At 31.7% G+C, this 17,816-nt stretch overlaps 1 pseudogene; it reads right to left on the bottom strand.

Moving 5' to 3' along the window:
• Positions 1–637: 637 nt before the first annotated feature.
• LOC132062343 (chitinase 2-like) lies at positions 638–7,071 on the bottom strand (annotated as a pseudogene).
• Positions 7,072–17,816: the final 10,745 nt, after the last annotated feature.

Below are 17,816 nucleotides of genomic sequence, written 5' to 3'. Positions count from 1 at the left end.
GTTGTGGATGAATAAATTTTCTTACGGAGGAAGAGTAATGAATCTAAATTTTTGATTACTAGCATTTCCACTTGTTAATTTTGAGATTACGGCTTGAATTTTAGGTTATAGAGTTTTTCATATATTTCTAGGTTTAAAACAATCTCATATATATAAGCTGAAGTAGAAGGTTTTCTAGACACTTCTAATAAGCTTTATTCCAATACATATTCAGCCTCTTAAATTTGCTTGAGTTTTTCATTTAGACACTTATACTAAGTTTTGTTCCGTTTGAACACATAATAATGTTAGTAGAACATGTAGCTATGGGATACAAACTACTAACATGGCTTTGGTGCATGTTTTACAAATCTTTTGGGAACGTGTTATAGGTAAGTGTTTAAATAGGTTGAACCTCTAGTTTTAAGTGTTAAAATGAAAAATTTCAGCAAGTGTAAAAGGCCACGTATGTACGAAAAGAAGCAAGTTTATTTTTCTATACAATTGGACAGTTTATTACACGGATACAACCGGCACAAACGATCAAATAACATCGGTCACGTCAAATAATTTTTCACTTTGTTGGATAAAGGATAAAACAAGAAGAAGATTCAATCAGAGCAATTTAATCTTCTTTATTATCGTTCACCAAACTTGATCAAAAAGAGGCTAATAAATTTTGAGACATTTTCTCATACTTGAACCCAAATTTTGTAGGTTCATCAGCACACCATACAAAAATTCCGCCAAGTTTCCCTTGTCTTTTTAATTCTTTACAAGCTTCAAAAAATCCATCTTTAGGTCCCAAACCACCACCACCTTTATTCACAAAACTAGCAAGAATCTGACCTCCTTCATAATTAGAACTTTGTTCATTAAAGTACCTCACAAATTCCGCCACACCAATTTTATCATAAGCATAAAATTGGAAATTAACATAATCAATCACATGTCCATATTTTCTCCATAAAGTCTTATAATGACTTTGAATTGCACTATTTTCGTACGGAGCAATCGAAGCAAATTGTATTTTCCCATTTTTCTTTAGCTTCGTCACAAGTTGTCCTATGCATTCTGCAAATACATTAGTGTCCGTGTCCAAAAAATGTTCGTAATCTATGTCAATTCCATCAATGTTGTACTCTTCAATCATAGGTGATAACGAGGAGATCGCGTTATCAACCCAAGAATTAATTGACTTAGGTTTAAAATAAACGTTCTTGTTGTCACCTACCGTGTCACCTCCTAGGCTGACCGCGATTTTTACATTTTTGTAACGAGATTTTATCGAGGCAATTTCTGTAGGGTTAAGGTGATTGTTTTCCCAAAAAATGTTGAATTTTCCATTTGTAGGTGTAGGATTTGAGTTGTCGGAATTATAATCGATAGCAAATGCTAATATGAAATGGAACTCTATGTTAGAGTTTATTGGTACGTCAGTGAGCTTCACGGAGGTTGATTCTGCACCAATATACTCTCGAAAGAGTTTTGAATTTGCAGCTGTGGAAATAATTGAAGAAAATTAGATAGACGAGACTCAAAATTTAGCAGCAAATTAAGAAGAATGGTAAGTATATGTCTACTACAGTTTTTGTATAACCATGGTATTTGGATCCACCCTTGGCGTTCGGACATGGATTTATAATCATTGATTTCGGTAGGTTAAGTTTGAATTGTGTTTGGACATGCAATTTAAATTTCAAAAGTTGTACTTTTTCTCATAAATAAGAAAACCCAAAATTAGTGAAAACTATCAAAACTTCAGTTTGATATGGCTCTTTTTCCACAGAATTTAAAATTATGGATCAAGGTTTAAATTTTAAAAAATTTAAAATCACAGATTTGGAATTGGAATTGGAATTCTACTTTTTAGGTGAATTTGAGATTTGAAATCAAGATTTCAAGTTGAAGTTTTGTTCAAAAGGTCATAAACAAACACATATTTCAAATCAAAACTTCAAATTTGAAGTCTAAATTGCATGTCCAAACACCTCGTTAATCACAAATCTCGGGTTCGAGACTTGGAAAGGAAGAACTTTTTTTATAAGGAGCGTCTCACTCTTAAAATGAACTCTATGCAAAGACAAATTCAAATTAATCGAGCTAAAAATATTGAATACCGAATGGTTATAAAAAAAAATAAGTATATACTCCTATTTGTATAGTTGATCAGCTTACTAGCAAGAATGAGAGATGTATATATATTTATTACCTCTGTATGATGGAAAAGAGACAATGAAGAAGATGATTAAGAGGAAATGGCAGAGCCCCATGATGATGGTTTGTTCAAGCTTAAGATTTTTAGTTCTGTTTCAGTTTATTGATGCATATATATAAGTGAATCCTACAGCAGAAGACAATAGATTTTTAAATACATTGTCCATGTATTTTAACATATTTTAGCAAATTATAAACTAACTTATTTTTTAAATAAGTAATCTCGGAGTCCGGAGCCTAAATGGCATAAATTTGCCACAAAAAAACCAAAATGGTATGCCTTTTTTTTTTCAAACCAAAATGGGTATTTCGTTGGATAACCAACGAAATACCCGCATCTTACTGTTCATGCCCGAATTATTTCAGTCAAAATTTTTTTTTTTTTTTTAATTTTGGTGCATTTCGTGAAATGCTGAACGAAATGGCATTAAATTTTTTTTTTTTTTTAATTTCGTTTATACAAAAAACGAAAGTAAAAATAAAAATATTTTTGGCCTATTTCGTTGGACTACCAACGAAATAGGACAATTTTTTTTTTTTTTTTAATTTCGTTTTTGTTAGCCAAATTGTTAGCCAAATAAAAAAAAATATATATATATATGCTTCAAGGGAAAGTCTGCCCCCTCCGGCAGACTTTTAGTTGTGTTTAAGTAAAAGTCCTGGGAGGCGGACTTTTAGTTGTGTTTAAGTAAAAGTCCGCGGAGGGGGCGACTTTTAGTTATTCATACAAAGAACCATACATATTGCGTGACAAACTATAAGATTTTATTATAGCCAACCAAACCAAACACGTAATGTTGATAACCAAATTCATATCAACTTTTCAACATTATTATTATTAAAATTGTACTCGGCTTCTACACGTAATGGGCATAAAAGTTTGCCCATTAAATTTTGCCTTATAAGGCAAACTTTTGTTATACCTTAAGGAAAACTTACGCCTTATGGGGCATACTTTTAGTTATGTTTTATGGGACACACTTTTAGCTAAGGCATTACTAAAAGTTTCCCTTGAAAAGTTAAAAAAAATATATATATGCTTCAAGGAAAGTCTGCCCCCTCCGGCAGACTTTTAGTTGTGTTCAACTAAAAGTATGCCGGAGGGGGCAGACTTTTAGTTGTGTTTAAGTAAAAGTCTGCCGGAGGGGGCAGACTTTTAGTTGTGTTTAAGTAAAAGTCTGCCGGAGGGGGCAGACTTTTAGTTATTCATACAGAGAACCATACATATTGCAGACAAACTATATATATATATTTCATTCATGTACCAATGAAATAGGATGAATATATATATATTTTTGTTTCTTTTGATGAGTATCCAATCTCCACATATATAAAGATTGAAATATTGTAAAAACATGAAGTAACTTTGAACTATATGTAAAGCAATTTTCTTAGAAGGACAAAAGAAGAAAAACGAAACGAGAGAGTGGAAGTAACGTCTGACTGCAATTGTTGCCAATATGGGCTGTTGTGTCTTCCATAAGAGATAGGGCTTCCATTATTGCCATGGCACCAACTAATATTTTTGTACTTTATGATCTGATACGTCATTTCTAGTATTCCACTTCCTCGACGGTAGGCAAATACTTATCCGCATTAGTGGGAAAATGTTATTCATTGAGATTGGATACTCATCAAAAGAAACAAATATATATATATATTCATCCTATTTCATTGGTACATGAATGAAATATATATATATAGTTTGTCCGCAATATGTATGTTCTTTGTATGAATAACTAAAAGTCCGCCCTCCGGCGTACTTTTACTTAAACACAACTAAAGTCTCGCCCCTCCGGCATACTTTTAGTTGAACACAACTAAAAGTCTGCGGAGGGGGACTTTCCCTTGAAGCATATATATATTTTTTTTAACTTTTCAAGGGAAACTTTTAGTAATGCCTTAGCTAAAAGTGTGTCCCATAAAACATAACTAAAAGTATGCCCCATAAGGCGTAAGTTTTCCTTAAGGTATAACAAAAGTTTGCCTTATAAGGCAAAATTTAATGGGCAAACTTTTATGCCCATTACGTGTAGAAACTGAGTACAATTTTAATAATAATAATGTTGAAAAGTTGATATGAATTTGGTTATCAACATTACGTGTTTGGTTTGGTTGGCTATAATAAAATCTTATAGTTTGTCCGCAATATGTATGGTTATTGTATGAATAACTAAAAGTCCGCCCTCCGGCGACTTTTACTTAAACACAACTAAAAGCCCGCCCTCCGGCGTACTTTTAGTTGAACACAACTAAAAGTCCGCACTTTTTGGAACTAAAAGTCCGCGGGAGACTTTCCCTTGAAGCATATATATATATTTTTTTTTATTTGGCTAACAATTTGGCTAACAAAAACGAAATTAAAAAAAAAAAAAAAATTGTCCTATTTCGTTATAGTCCAACGAAATAGGCCAAAAATATTTTTATTTTTACTTTCGTTTTTTGTATAAACGAAATTAAAAAAAAAAAAAAAAATTTAATGCCATTTCGTTCAAAGATTTCACGAAATGCACCAAAATTAAAAAAAAAAAAAATTTTGACCGAAATAATTGGGCATGAACAGTAAGATGCGGGTATTTCGTTGGTTATCCAACGAAATACCCATTTTGGTTTGAAAAAAAAAAGGCATACCATTTTGGTTTTTTTGTGGCAAATTTATGCCATTTAGGCTCCGGACTCAGTAATCTCGCTTCTTTTTCTCAGTATATTTTCTTAGTTTGAGTTTCATGCACCGAAAGTGTAAAAGATAAATTTATATAATTATGTTATTTCGAAGATTCTTGCATATAATTTTTATAATAAGCATGAACTAATAACCTAATAATAATAAAAATTGATCCGCTATCATAACTTAAACTACTGTAATAATGTATTTTTTTTATAAGATATTAGAATATTTAACTTAAATTCTTTTCATTTACCTTAAATGTTTTATTGGAAGGTAGCTGTTTCTAGCTTGTTCAAGCTGCCATAGAATATTATACTTATCTCCTATTGGAAAGGGACATGTACAGGTGCAAGCATCCAAGGACAGAATTTAACTCTACTATCTAATTTCTAATCGGCTGCTTGTGGAAAGTAACAAAGTTTTGCATAGTATAGTTTTACTAAGAGCTTGGAAGCAAGTGCCCATTAGTTAGCATTGACATTAGAATCAATCCGAACAAATGAAATGTAGAGAGAATCTTTAAAGAATAGTGATCAGAAATGTATATATAGGATGTGTTTGGCAGAAAATTTATTAAAAATTAAGTGCTATTTTATACTTATTTTCTGATATTTGATAAGTAAATAAAAAATATTATTACATGAGCGTTTATATCTTATTCAAGCATACACTATAAGGATGGCAGGTGACGATCGGGGTGAGTTGGGGGCATTGGGCGGTGACGAGCTGGGTAGGGGGTAATTAAGGGCTGTGGGGGAGTCTTAGGTGTTCGAGGGGCGGGGTAGGGTTGTACGGTGCGGGAGTTAGGAGTGCAAGGGGTGGGGGTGACGGTAAGGGGTTGAGTGTTGGGGGATGAGAGGAAGACAATCAGTACAGCCTACTACTTATCTGATCTGTTTTCGTACTTTAATTTTACTATGGAACGCTTGCCTAGTCTTTTAGGAACTTATTTTCTTAAATAAAATATTTTGACCAATCAAACATGAAAAAAAAAATATATAAATATTTTCCTCCATACCAAATACACCCATAATTTTACTTTAGATTGAAAATATTTAACTTTTACTCCTTGCTATCTTGGTTAAATTGCAGACCATGTTACCTCTAAAGTTAGATTAGACCTTGGTTTCTTGCAGTTGCAGCCTTGCCGACCATGTGACTTCCAAAGTATGGTAAAGATTATGAATTAGAGGGTGATTTACGAGAATTGCCTTAAAGGTGGGTGATGTTGAACTTTTGACCCTGTTTGCTCCATAGGCAAAATTTTAAGTTTAACAAGTTTTGACTTTTGATCTTGAAGGTTTATTTATGGGACAAGCGTGCGGTCAAAAATTCAAGACCACACGTTTCCAAAGTCATTGGATGTAATTTCCAATAAACAATCATAACATTACACAGATTGGGCTTCTATACTACTGGGCCTATTGGGCCTCAATTATGATAAATATTAATAGAACAATACAAGGGAAAGTCACACAAATATAACTTTTTCAAATAGTAATTAAAGAGATTACAACAACTTTCAAAATATTACATAAATATAACTTATTCAAAATTTGAACTTCTTAATTATAAAAATACAACTTTATACATTCCTAAAGTATTAATAATACTTAATTATAGGAGTTAATACCATTAATGCTTATCCAATTTTTACTTTCTCTTTCTTTCAAAATCATCCCCACCACCCCCCACCCCCCAAACCCCCCCCCCAAAAAAAAAAAAAAAAAAAACTATGAAAAGGGCATGGGAGATAATGTAATTTTTCATATTTCATCTACAGTTTAAAATAAAAAAAAATTCTTTCGTTTCCTCCTCTTTATTCTTCTTTTTTTATTTTCACTTGATGACAGATGCAATTATTTTTTTGTGACTAAATAAATTATTTTAATATACTAATATTAATATTAAGAAAATTACACGAAAATATATGGAATATTGTATAACAAAAGCACATGAAAATATTCCTAAAAAGGTATATGGTACATTCAAATTGGCAAATTTCACTGAAAAGATGATAACAAAATATATGTGGATATAGTAGTAGAAATTAGTATATCTAAGTATGTATATTATATACCAAATACATGAATATATTACTTTATGTGTCAACCATTTGTACTCTACAATAACATATATGGTAACAATATACGATATATAGATAGAATAATATATATAACAGATACTACAATAATATACTTGTTCATGAATTAGCTTTATTTTTTGGGTTAAAATTCATGAATTATTGTGCCGGAGCTTTTTTAGGTAATCACTTATTGTGTTTTTAGATGCATTTAATTATGTTATCACTAATATAAGAATCTCCTTATTTTTAGATTTTTATTTATAGCAATAATCTCCTTGTTTTTAGCTTTAAGTTGCGCAATTTGTAATATCTAAATTAGTTATAAATTATATAATTAACTCTTATATATCTTGTATTTATGAAAGTTCCCCAAAATAGAAAAACGAACTAAGTTGGGCTAGTGGGCTTTCGGGTAACAGACCAAAATAGTGGGCTTGTTATTCCATAGATCCGCACTTGTTAGGCCACTAAACAGCACAAGGCATGTCCAATTGAAACAAGGGAGAATGACGCATATATACATAAGAATAGGGTATATTTACAAAATATGACGATACTTTTTAGTTTACAAAATATAACAATAGATTTCTTACAAAACACATATGAATATTTTCGGTCAGCGCATACAAATTTCGCTCAAAATTTGTGTATGAAATGTGTATACCTCGCTCAAGGCTTAAAAATTTCGCGCAATATTTTGTATATGAAAACTGTATGAAATATGTATATCTCGCCCAAAGATTAGAATTCTCATATGTTTCGTGTTTGAAAACCGTATAAAAATGGTATGAAATATGTATATAAATATATAAAATTCGAATAAAGTTTATGTTATGGAAATTTAGTACAACCACAACAACATTGTATACAACTTTCATACAATATTAATACAAATTTAGTACAAATTTTTCTTCTAGTTAAATGTATAGAAAGAGAATTCACACTAAAAAGCTAGTTTACATCTCCATTTCTCTGATTTGTTGAGCAGTGTGTCTCTGATTTAGGGGTCGGAGAGAATAATGTTTTAGTAGGGTTTGCATTTTGATCCCTAACCCAAAAAACTCATAAATGTAAGAAAGATCCAAAACTCAATAAATTCAAACCAAAAACTCTTATATCAATTCAACTGAAGCAACAGATCTAATCTAGAATGGTAGCAAAAATGGAGAAAGCAAGGAGAGGATGGGATGTGAAGGAGGACGCAATGCCCTGTATATAAAAATGGACATGCCTGGGCTTGACAAGGAGAACGTGAAGGTGTCAGTGGAGGAAAACAACATTGATAAATATCAAAGGAGAAGGCGAGAAAGAATCGGAAGACGAAGAGTATAGAAAAAGGTATTCAACTAGGCTAGAAATTCCTTAAAATTCGTATAGATTGGATGAGATTAAGGCAGAGGGAAGGGCTGAGCTTTTTAATTTTCCAGATTCGTTATGTTTTGTAATTTTATTGGTATGTTTTGTAAATAAGGAAAACTATCCTTATGTTTTGTAATATAGAGTCTTAAGTAGTAGTATTAGGTCATTTTCCCTTGAAACAATCAAGCATTCATCAGGTTGGAACTTGGATATTTGTTTGAGTTCTCAAAATGGAAATATTCTGCAAAAAATTCAAAGATAGTCGCTTTTTGGCCGTTTTGAAATAATAGTTATTGTCCTGGAATTTCAAATTTCACAAGTGAAATTTCAAGGTATTCTACATAAATTTCTACAGAGTGATTTTATCTGTATTATGTCTTCATTACATGACATGAATCTGAATTAATCAGGCAAATGAATACTGAATACAAATAGTGAAAATACTGGATATCTCAAATTTCACTCTCTAGAAGGATAAGATTTTCTAAGTCAATTGAATTCAATGACAAGGTGAGATATGGAGAGGATATTGTACGATGTAACTCTCCTCCCTCTTCCACTTTATTTACTTTTCGTTAAGATTATTGAAAACTAAATAGGCGTTTGGTCGTAGATTCCAAATATTTTTCCCTTTACTTAAAATTTATAGAATTAGAGTTGAATATAAAGTGATGTTTGATTATATTTTTTATAAAAAATATTTAAAATAATATTCATGCTTGAATCTACATTTCAAATTTAAATATGTCAACATCGAAGCTGGCCCGTCTTTCAACTCAACTTGTAGCTCTCACTAACATGTAATGACAAGTGACAACTTATTAAATGTTTATGTATTTGAGGCTTGGATTACGAGGATAAAAACAAAATGCAAATAAAAAACTTGTTGCACTATCGAAAATAGTTAATAACTGTAAAATTTTACGTGGATAAGAACAAGTAAATTGTTTCCGCGGAATCCCGATTCTCCCCGGTTAACGATGCTGTATTTTAGTGTATATGTTTTCTCAATGGTCTTTTCCTCTTTCTTTAATTAAGTGTCATTTTAATTTCTTAACACAGCATTAATAATTTTATAAATATATTTTTGCTCTGAAAAAATCTATAGACTTTAAAAAAAATTCCATGCTTGCGGAGATATAAAAGGTAATTCAGTCAAATAACCTATTATAAGAAATGCTAATAATTGATTTTCTCATTAATGGGTGTGTCAAAATCTTAAATGACACTTAAAATTAACTGGAGGGAGTAAAATACTCCCTAGTCCCTACTCCTTCCGTTAAATTTAATATAGCATTATTACTATTTGAAAAATTGAATAATTTTTCATATAAACTTTTAAATATTTTAAATTTTTATTTAGTTTTTGAATATGTAAATTTATTTTACGAAGATTAAGATATTAATATCTGAATTAAAATTAAAAAACTAACAGATACAAGAGTCGTACCCTGAACCACTTTAATTTTCTTGAAACGAAAATGTTATCTTCTTGAATAGGAATAGCCAAACATTAAATAACACTAGATAGATTTGGATAGGATATTACTACAATTCTTTCCAACTTTCTTTAACGAACTGTCGTCTTTATGTGTGTTGCCGAAGTACTAAAGAATAAGGGTCTTGTCCAAAAACTGGCATTTTGTGCTTCTGTACAAACAAATAACATAATTGCAGTCGGTGGATAGAGAATTAATATACTTCTATATGTTGTATTTCTTTTTGCTTTCTTTTGAACATATAGGAAAGCTCCATGTTCTGCAAACATAATCAAAAACCACTATTGCCTACTTCTCTGATGTTCTTTCCTTTTCTGGATAGGATATTATTACACTTCTTTAATAAGAGGAAAATTGAATCACGTAGCTAAATTTTAATGTGACTTGAAGTTAAAGTGTATGTCCCATATATTATTGAGAGATTTGCAAAATTGTGGTTATATGATCTTTGTCAGTTCTCACCTAAGGAGTTTTTTTTCTTTTTAGGTTGAGATTACTCAGAATCTATTTTCTTAATATATACTGGATCAGAGGTAGACATATCTGTATTACTATTTTCCTATATTGGAATTTTATATTATGTTGTTCACGCTCCGACTGTCCAGTTTTGGATGTACATAGGATGTTACAGCTTCGCACATTATATTGATTAAACTAGGGAATTATAAGTTATGTCTCTCATATGATCTTGAACAATTTTCACCAAAATCAATGAATTTTTGGATTAGGCAAAAAAAAAAATTCTAACTGTAGATGGATGAAGAAAGGGAATTTGTGCTATTTATGGGATTGAAATTATATTATTAACTATGAAAGTGTCCGCGCTTCGTGCGGTTATAAAATGTAAAAATATTCCAAAATATAAAAATAATATATAAAGAAACTTATCCGGTATAAATATTATTGCCTACTTTTAGTTTAAAACATTTGTTTCACCAAAGAAAAGAAATTTGACAATATATATATATATATATATAGATATATAAAGCAAAACTAACATCTTAATTAGCATAAAAATGATCAATGACTGAAATGAAAGAAACATGAAGAAAAAGGAAAACAAAAAGAGAATAAGAACATAGCATGTCAAGGGATGGCAATGGGGCGGGGCGGGTGCAGTGCGGGTTTTCTCTTAACTCACACAATTTAAACCCAACCTGCCCCGCACCCGCATAACATTTCCACCCGCATCTACCTGCCCCGCACCATACCTGCATCGACCCGCCCAGCCCCTCTTAAGAGTATTTTTATCCTTCACTTTATTAATTGTATTTTCCTTTAAAATTGTCATAAGAGCGTAACTTTTTCTGTAATCATCTGAATTACAATTAACTTTAACAAATGCTAAGTGCATTTTTTCACTATATTTTGATACAAAGTTTTGATATTGTTGACAGAACTCGACATCATGGATATGAACAACTACATTAAGAACAATTAAAGATTATTCACGTAGTATTGCTTATTTGAGTTTTAATTATGACCATTGAGTACATCTCAATTCAGCTTCATAGCATAGCACTATGTTCCATGGTATAATTTACAAGTAAAAAAATAAGAAAAAGGAACGAGGTATTAGAGATTAATTTTGAAGTATGATCTGGCAAGGATCACAGAAAAAATGTTAAATGGACCAGTCTCCATCTCCACCGCTACAGTGCAAAAATATAATTTTAAAATGAAATATGAATGAAGAGGAACATAACATGGTGAAATGCTAAATCATTTAATTAGTCGGCTGCTCCTAAAAGAAACCGCACCCACCCCGCAAAGAATCTTTTTTTTTTTAAATGAACCCGCTCCGGCCCGCATAGGTTCAAACCCGCACCGCCCCGCACCTGCACCGTCCTATTGCCATCCCTCAGCACGTGTTTGTTAGCCTGAACTTCTCTCGACGAACATCCACTTGATACAAATACAAAAGAATTCATAAATGTTTAAATAAAAAAAAAAACAAATTGCAACCCCATAAAAACAAAGTACAAAATATAAGAAAAATAATTAAAGTTACCTTCCGATTAATAAAACAAAAGAAAAAAAATTAAAAGTGCAATATAAAATAGTCCTATTCTCGATAATGAGTAAAGTTGCACGATTTTGAAATCAATCAAAATTTCTTGAAAATTCTCATGATATTTAAACACACAAATGCGCTGAGTAGAATGAGAAGAAGAAATTTTCGATGAGATGCCTAAAGTTTACCACATTGTGATTTTCAAGATCCTGGTTCTTCTTTCTAATTTCAAGTTGAGTCTGATGATTAGAAGTCACATTTGTTTGAAAGCTGAGCAAAATATTATCACTATAGTTTCATTTTTCTCATAACTTGCATAATATAGATGAACAATATGAACATAAAAGGACAAACAAAAGGAGAAGAATATGATCATCAATGAATGAAATTGGTTGTAGGATGAAAAGTGATGATGAAACTTCTTTGATTCTGATCTAAAAACTTGTTAGGTCAACATATGCTTATGTAATGATTCTTTTGCGATATTTCTATTCCAAATATGGAATGAAAAGGATAACTTAAGGTAGGGGGGATTCATGAAACAAAAATATGAATATATATACAATTCACAAGAACCAACAAAATACTACCTATAAGCGCAAAGGATTCCACCGAAAAAAGAGAATTGCCAGAAAAATGGTGCTTAATGTGATCTCGGAGAGAGAATTCTTATTAGCTCTGTAAAATGCGTGCTTTTTACATGAAGATTACTTTCCGCTTTCTAAATTCTTTATTCATTTGTCGGAAGTCCCCGCCTTCCACGCGAACTTGCATAATTTGAGTAGATATATCTCTGGCTAGTTATGACTTCGTAATGCGACAAACACCATGAATCTTAAATCTACATATAAAGAAGAAAGTAGTACTATTAATTTTTAATGAAATATCGTGTCATGATAATTTCAGAAAATGAAGCAGGAGGCTATAACAAATGGGATAAGGAGCCATACTGTAAAGCTTCTTCTCAATATTTGCAGTGTCCAAAGATAGATATCAACAAAATACACAAAATAATTATGAAGAAGAAGATGGGAATAAACATAGGATAATATCCGGTTGTGAAGAGAAAGAGCGTTGCCAACAATATTTAGTGTAATAGTCATTTCATTAGCTAGAATTCAAATAGGTAAGTCTTTAGGATGTAATTGCACCATTATGTTCATTAATTTTTCAGTTGTTACACTTCCTTTTGAAAGGAAGGAATTAAACACATATTTAGTAAGGAGAGTAATGAGAAGTAAAGGCCAAAAAAATGAGGAAAAATTCACTTCCGTTTTTTTTTTTTTTTTTTTTTTTTTGGTAATAGAAGGAAGAGAAGGGACTTAAAGGAATGAGAGGAAAGGCATATTAAATCTTTTTGGGAGGTTTTTAGGACAAAAGATGAGAAAAAAAATTCAAAATTCTAAGAAAAATAAATAAATAATGATCTGGCCAATGAGACATGTCACATCACCTTATTCATTCTCTATGCTATTTCTCGCATAGAACAAACAAAATAAATTGACAAACTAAGACAAAAATTAGGAAGGAGGGTGAGAAGTGAGAATATTCCTCTTACTAATTTTTTGTCCTTTTTCAGATCTTTCAATGGCACTTCTTGATTTTCAATTTATTTTGTTATGCTATCATTAAACTAATGAGATGAAAAGGTTCTTCAGAGTATTTGATGATATATTTATATATTGTTGAGTTAATGGTAAAATTAAAAACACACCTGAATTATCGTTTTTTTCCGAGTTTCATACCTCACTTATACATTATTCATTTTACCTATCTAAATTGTCACTCCCTTTGTATTAAAACACACCTCAATACAGAGCTGGCTAACTATCCATTATTTCATTTACTTACCTAAACTAGCACCGAGATGCGTTTTAATAAGAAGGGAGTGATAGTTTAGATAGGTAAAGGGACAATAGATAGCTAAGATATAAAACTCGCGAGAAAATAATAGTTTAGGTATATTTTTTACCGCTAACTCTGTATTGTTCGAAAAGTGCCTGTATAGAATGTCACTGCAGTTGGATATATCGGAACATTTACAGACTTATTGCTTGTAGTATACTCCTATATATCTAATAATTTTTCCTTCACCTAGATTGCCAGATGGTTCCAGTACTTCCACGGATTGCGGATCTTGAAATAGATATAGCTAGGCAGTGACTTGATAACGAACTAGCATGTGAATTTCTGATTTTAACAAAAGCAGTAGTATCTTTACCTGCCGAAAGTATATTAAGAATTAATTGGAGATATAATATTACTAGCAGAGAAGAATCAAAATCTTTACCAAATGCAGGGGCATTTCTATATATAGAAATAAAGAGGAAAATTAAAAGGTACGCTACATGGAGATTTTGAGTGCACTTTAAGTAACAGTGTCAGCTTATTATGTAGTGATAAGAATCCAATGGAGCTTCAGCTAGAATAAAAGTACTACTATGTATGTTGTATCTGACGAATAATTATAGGAAGACTGTTTTTGTGCTGTGCAACTGTCTTTACTCTTTGACGGATATGGCTATTTTAGAAGCTGTACTAAATTACACCTTTTTCGTTTTTTGTTTTTTGTTTTTTGTTTTTTGGTACAATGCACTTACAACTTGGAGGAGTACGTTTCTTACTGATTTGTAGTAATAATGTAATGTAACACATAACACATTACACATCGACTAGAATCCAGGGGCGGATCCACATGTTGTCAAGGGTGTCCACCCTCATACCCTCGGCAAAAAATTACAGTGTATATATAGGGTAAATTTTCTGTGTTTATGTGCATATATTAACTTTTGAACACTCTGAATAAATTATATTTAGCTTTTTTTTTTTTGAACATCCTGAATGAAAATTCTGGATCCGCCACTGCTAGAATCACATCAAATTTGTTACATTAATTAAGGTAAAAAAAAAAAAACTTTGTACTTTATTCCTTCTTTTCTGGAACGATTAACATGTCTACCAAGAAAATCATGAAAAATCGAAAACAGAGCTGGATCCATGAATTTAAGTTTAAGAGTTCAGAACCATAACTCTTTTGGCTTACTGGGTTGGGGATACAATACTATACATATTAGCTGAATTTCTTAATATAAAATACGGAGTTTTGAGCTGAAGCTACATAGCTGGGTTCTGTCAAACTCGTAACTTCTATTGTGACTCCGCCCCTGCTGGAAAACTTTCGCAAAGGTTTCCATATTGTTTATCGTAAATCAAGAAAACAGCCAAAAGAAGGAGATCGAGGAGGGGAGGGTTGGATCAAAGTGTCATTACCAAATAATTTAAATGCGTAGTTTAAGTACTAATTACAGTAGGTTAGTTAGCAAGTGACACGATGTATAGATATTTTTATAGTGTTAATTGTATAGTAACTAAATTTGATTCTTTTAGTTGGTAGGATTAGCATTTCGAAGATGTTACCCTCTTGCTCTAAATCGGCTTTGGTTAAATATCAGTTCATCTTCAACTGCGTGTATATACATTACAAACACGAACATAGAGATATAGATAATTAATTCATGTGTAAAGTACCAATGCAATTTAAGGTGTAACAAAATTTATAAATTAATTGGTCATTCTGTCATTCAATGTTAAACAGACTATATATACGCACTTTACCATATCGCCCTTCCCTTTTGAATTAAAACAGATAGTGGAGAAAATTTAATGTAAGTGAACTTTGAATTGCCCCCAGTAAACTAGATAGTTATTAACGGAGGTAATATTTTTGGCAAAATCTTCGATGTGATAAAAATCTTCGATGTTATCACATAAATTATTCTTTTTTTTAATATTGCAATTTTTTTTATTTTCTTGATATATTTGTCGGATGTATAGATACAAACTATTCTTAGTCAAGGCATGTGATCTAATTATTTGGTTAATTATATTAGTTTTTTCTAGTCATTCCCATTGTTCCTTTCTTACCCTGAACTCTTCCAAGTAGATTGGTTAATTATTAGTTCACCCACTCTGATTTTTGTCTCACAAGTTTTCTTTTTCTTTTTTATTGTCTTAGCACCTGTTGAAATTATACTATCAAATTCAAATGATATGATATTCTAAACTTCCTCACACATATTTTCTAAGCGTATGCACAATTTTTAGAAAAACCCGACATAGTTAACAACAGATATGTTTTCCTACTAATTCTAATCTTTAAATCTTTTGCTATGATGTGTGTATTTTCACCAATATCGTAGTAAAATATAGAGTATTTTTCTTTCATGCACTCCATCCAAAAGAATTATCATGTTCTCTTAGCTTACATTATTCGACGTCCAACCTGCTTATCGGTGATAATATGAGTTACCACGATAGCAAACTCACTCATCAAAATATAAATTGGAAACAAAAAAAAGAATAATATATTTGTAACTTGAGCGTTACATAAAGCATAAAAAGGTGATTTTCTTTACTTTTTAAGAAAAAATGGGAATAGTGAAGGTGGAAAAAAGGATGGTGATAGCTAACGGGAGAAATATGCTACTACTATTTGAAGTTAAAGGTGGGATTGCATGTGCGAACTCAATCACTCTTTATCACGTGGGGCAACTTTGACACCACATACTAACCCCAGTTATGTCTACTTTTTCTTCTCTTTATCTCCTTGTTTTCCGACTTTCACCTAATCCTTTTCCTATGTTTTTTTTTTTGGTATAAAAGAGAAATTTTCGATAATTAGTAACGCATGATTCAAGATTCAAAGAGTAATGAGTTCGCTAATATCTGCTGCGTAAAAATGAATTTTGGGCTTAACTCAAATCCTAAATGCTAGCTCATGGGGTGAGGATTGTTCAAGTCCATATAAGGAGATCAAATTTCTCATGAGCAATTCGCATGAATGATTTCGGGGTGATTTTTAATTTTTGCCCATCAAATTGAAAATATTTAATTTTTGTCTTTCACCTAAAATTTCTGGGTTACGGTTCGAACTCTCGCTCAGTCAAAAATTAAAAAAGAAATTACAATGAAGAGTTTGGATTCGCAAGGCAGAGTTTGCCAGCAAAACTCTCCTTAAGGCAGAGTTTGCCTGCAAAACTCTCCCTTAAGGCAGAGTTTGTAGAGTTTTGCCTTCAAGCATAAGGTAAACTCTACCTTAAGGTTTGCCTTATGGCAATTTTTTTTTTTTTTTTTTTTACTCAGCTAGAATTTTGCAAATCTCTTTGCCTTAAGGCCTAACTTTTGCTCGAATAGGCCTAATTTTGCTACGAACTCTGCCCTGCGATTTTTTTTTTTTACTGAGCCGAGATTCAAACCCAGAACCTCGGGGTATTTTAGGCGAAGGGAAAACATTAAAGACCAGCAATTTGAGGGGCAAAAATTAAAGACCAACGCCTTTGAAGGACAATCCGTGCAAAAAATGATCTCTCATCCCTAGCCGATGTGGGACACTCAACATCCTCCACTTAAGAATTATGCTTTTATCAGTAATATAGTTTGAACTCGTGATGTGCGTCTAACTCACACATTACAGACGGTTTATACCTTTCTATGATCCCCAAAATAAGAAGTATGAGGATAGGCAGAGCAAGAGCCTTTGAAGTCTATCGGCACGCTTCTTTCATTCATTAGGGTAGTCCAGCTAGAAACATGTGGGTCCAACAAATCTAGCAAGGGAACAACTCCTTACTAGTAAGAGCTAATTACAATGTGTAAGAGAGTCCGATCTCTGAAATAGAGCTTAGTCTCTTTATAGTGATCTACTTGTGGAAGGCTTATGACTTGACCCAATAGCGTCAAAACACTTTTCTCTCTAACAAAATTGGTGCATGCTCAGAGAAAAAAATCCAGATTCCACGTTATGTTGTGGACTGAGAAGAGAGTTCCACCTTTATCACATATCATTTTCCGTTGATTTTCTTTTAATTTTATTTCTAATTACTCTAAAGGGTATCTGTATGTGTGTGCACACACACATTATAAAAAAAAGTATATTAAAAAATAAAGTCTAAGTCAATTGCTCAATTATGAAGTTATTATAATAGAGAATGTATC

The sequence above is a fragment of the Lycium ferocissimum genome, chromosome 7 (assembly GCF_029784015.1).
Source record: "Lycium ferocissimum isolate CSIRO_LF1 chromosome 7, AGI_CSIRO_Lferr_CH_V1, whole genome shotgun sequence".
In the NCBI taxonomy this organism is placed as follows: Eukaryota; Viridiplantae; Streptophyta; class Magnoliopsida; order Solanales; family Solanaceae; genus Lycium; species Lycium ferocissimum.
The sequence above is the reverse complement of the archived record's forward strand: the minus strand, read 5'-3'. Positions and strand labels throughout refer to the sequence as shown.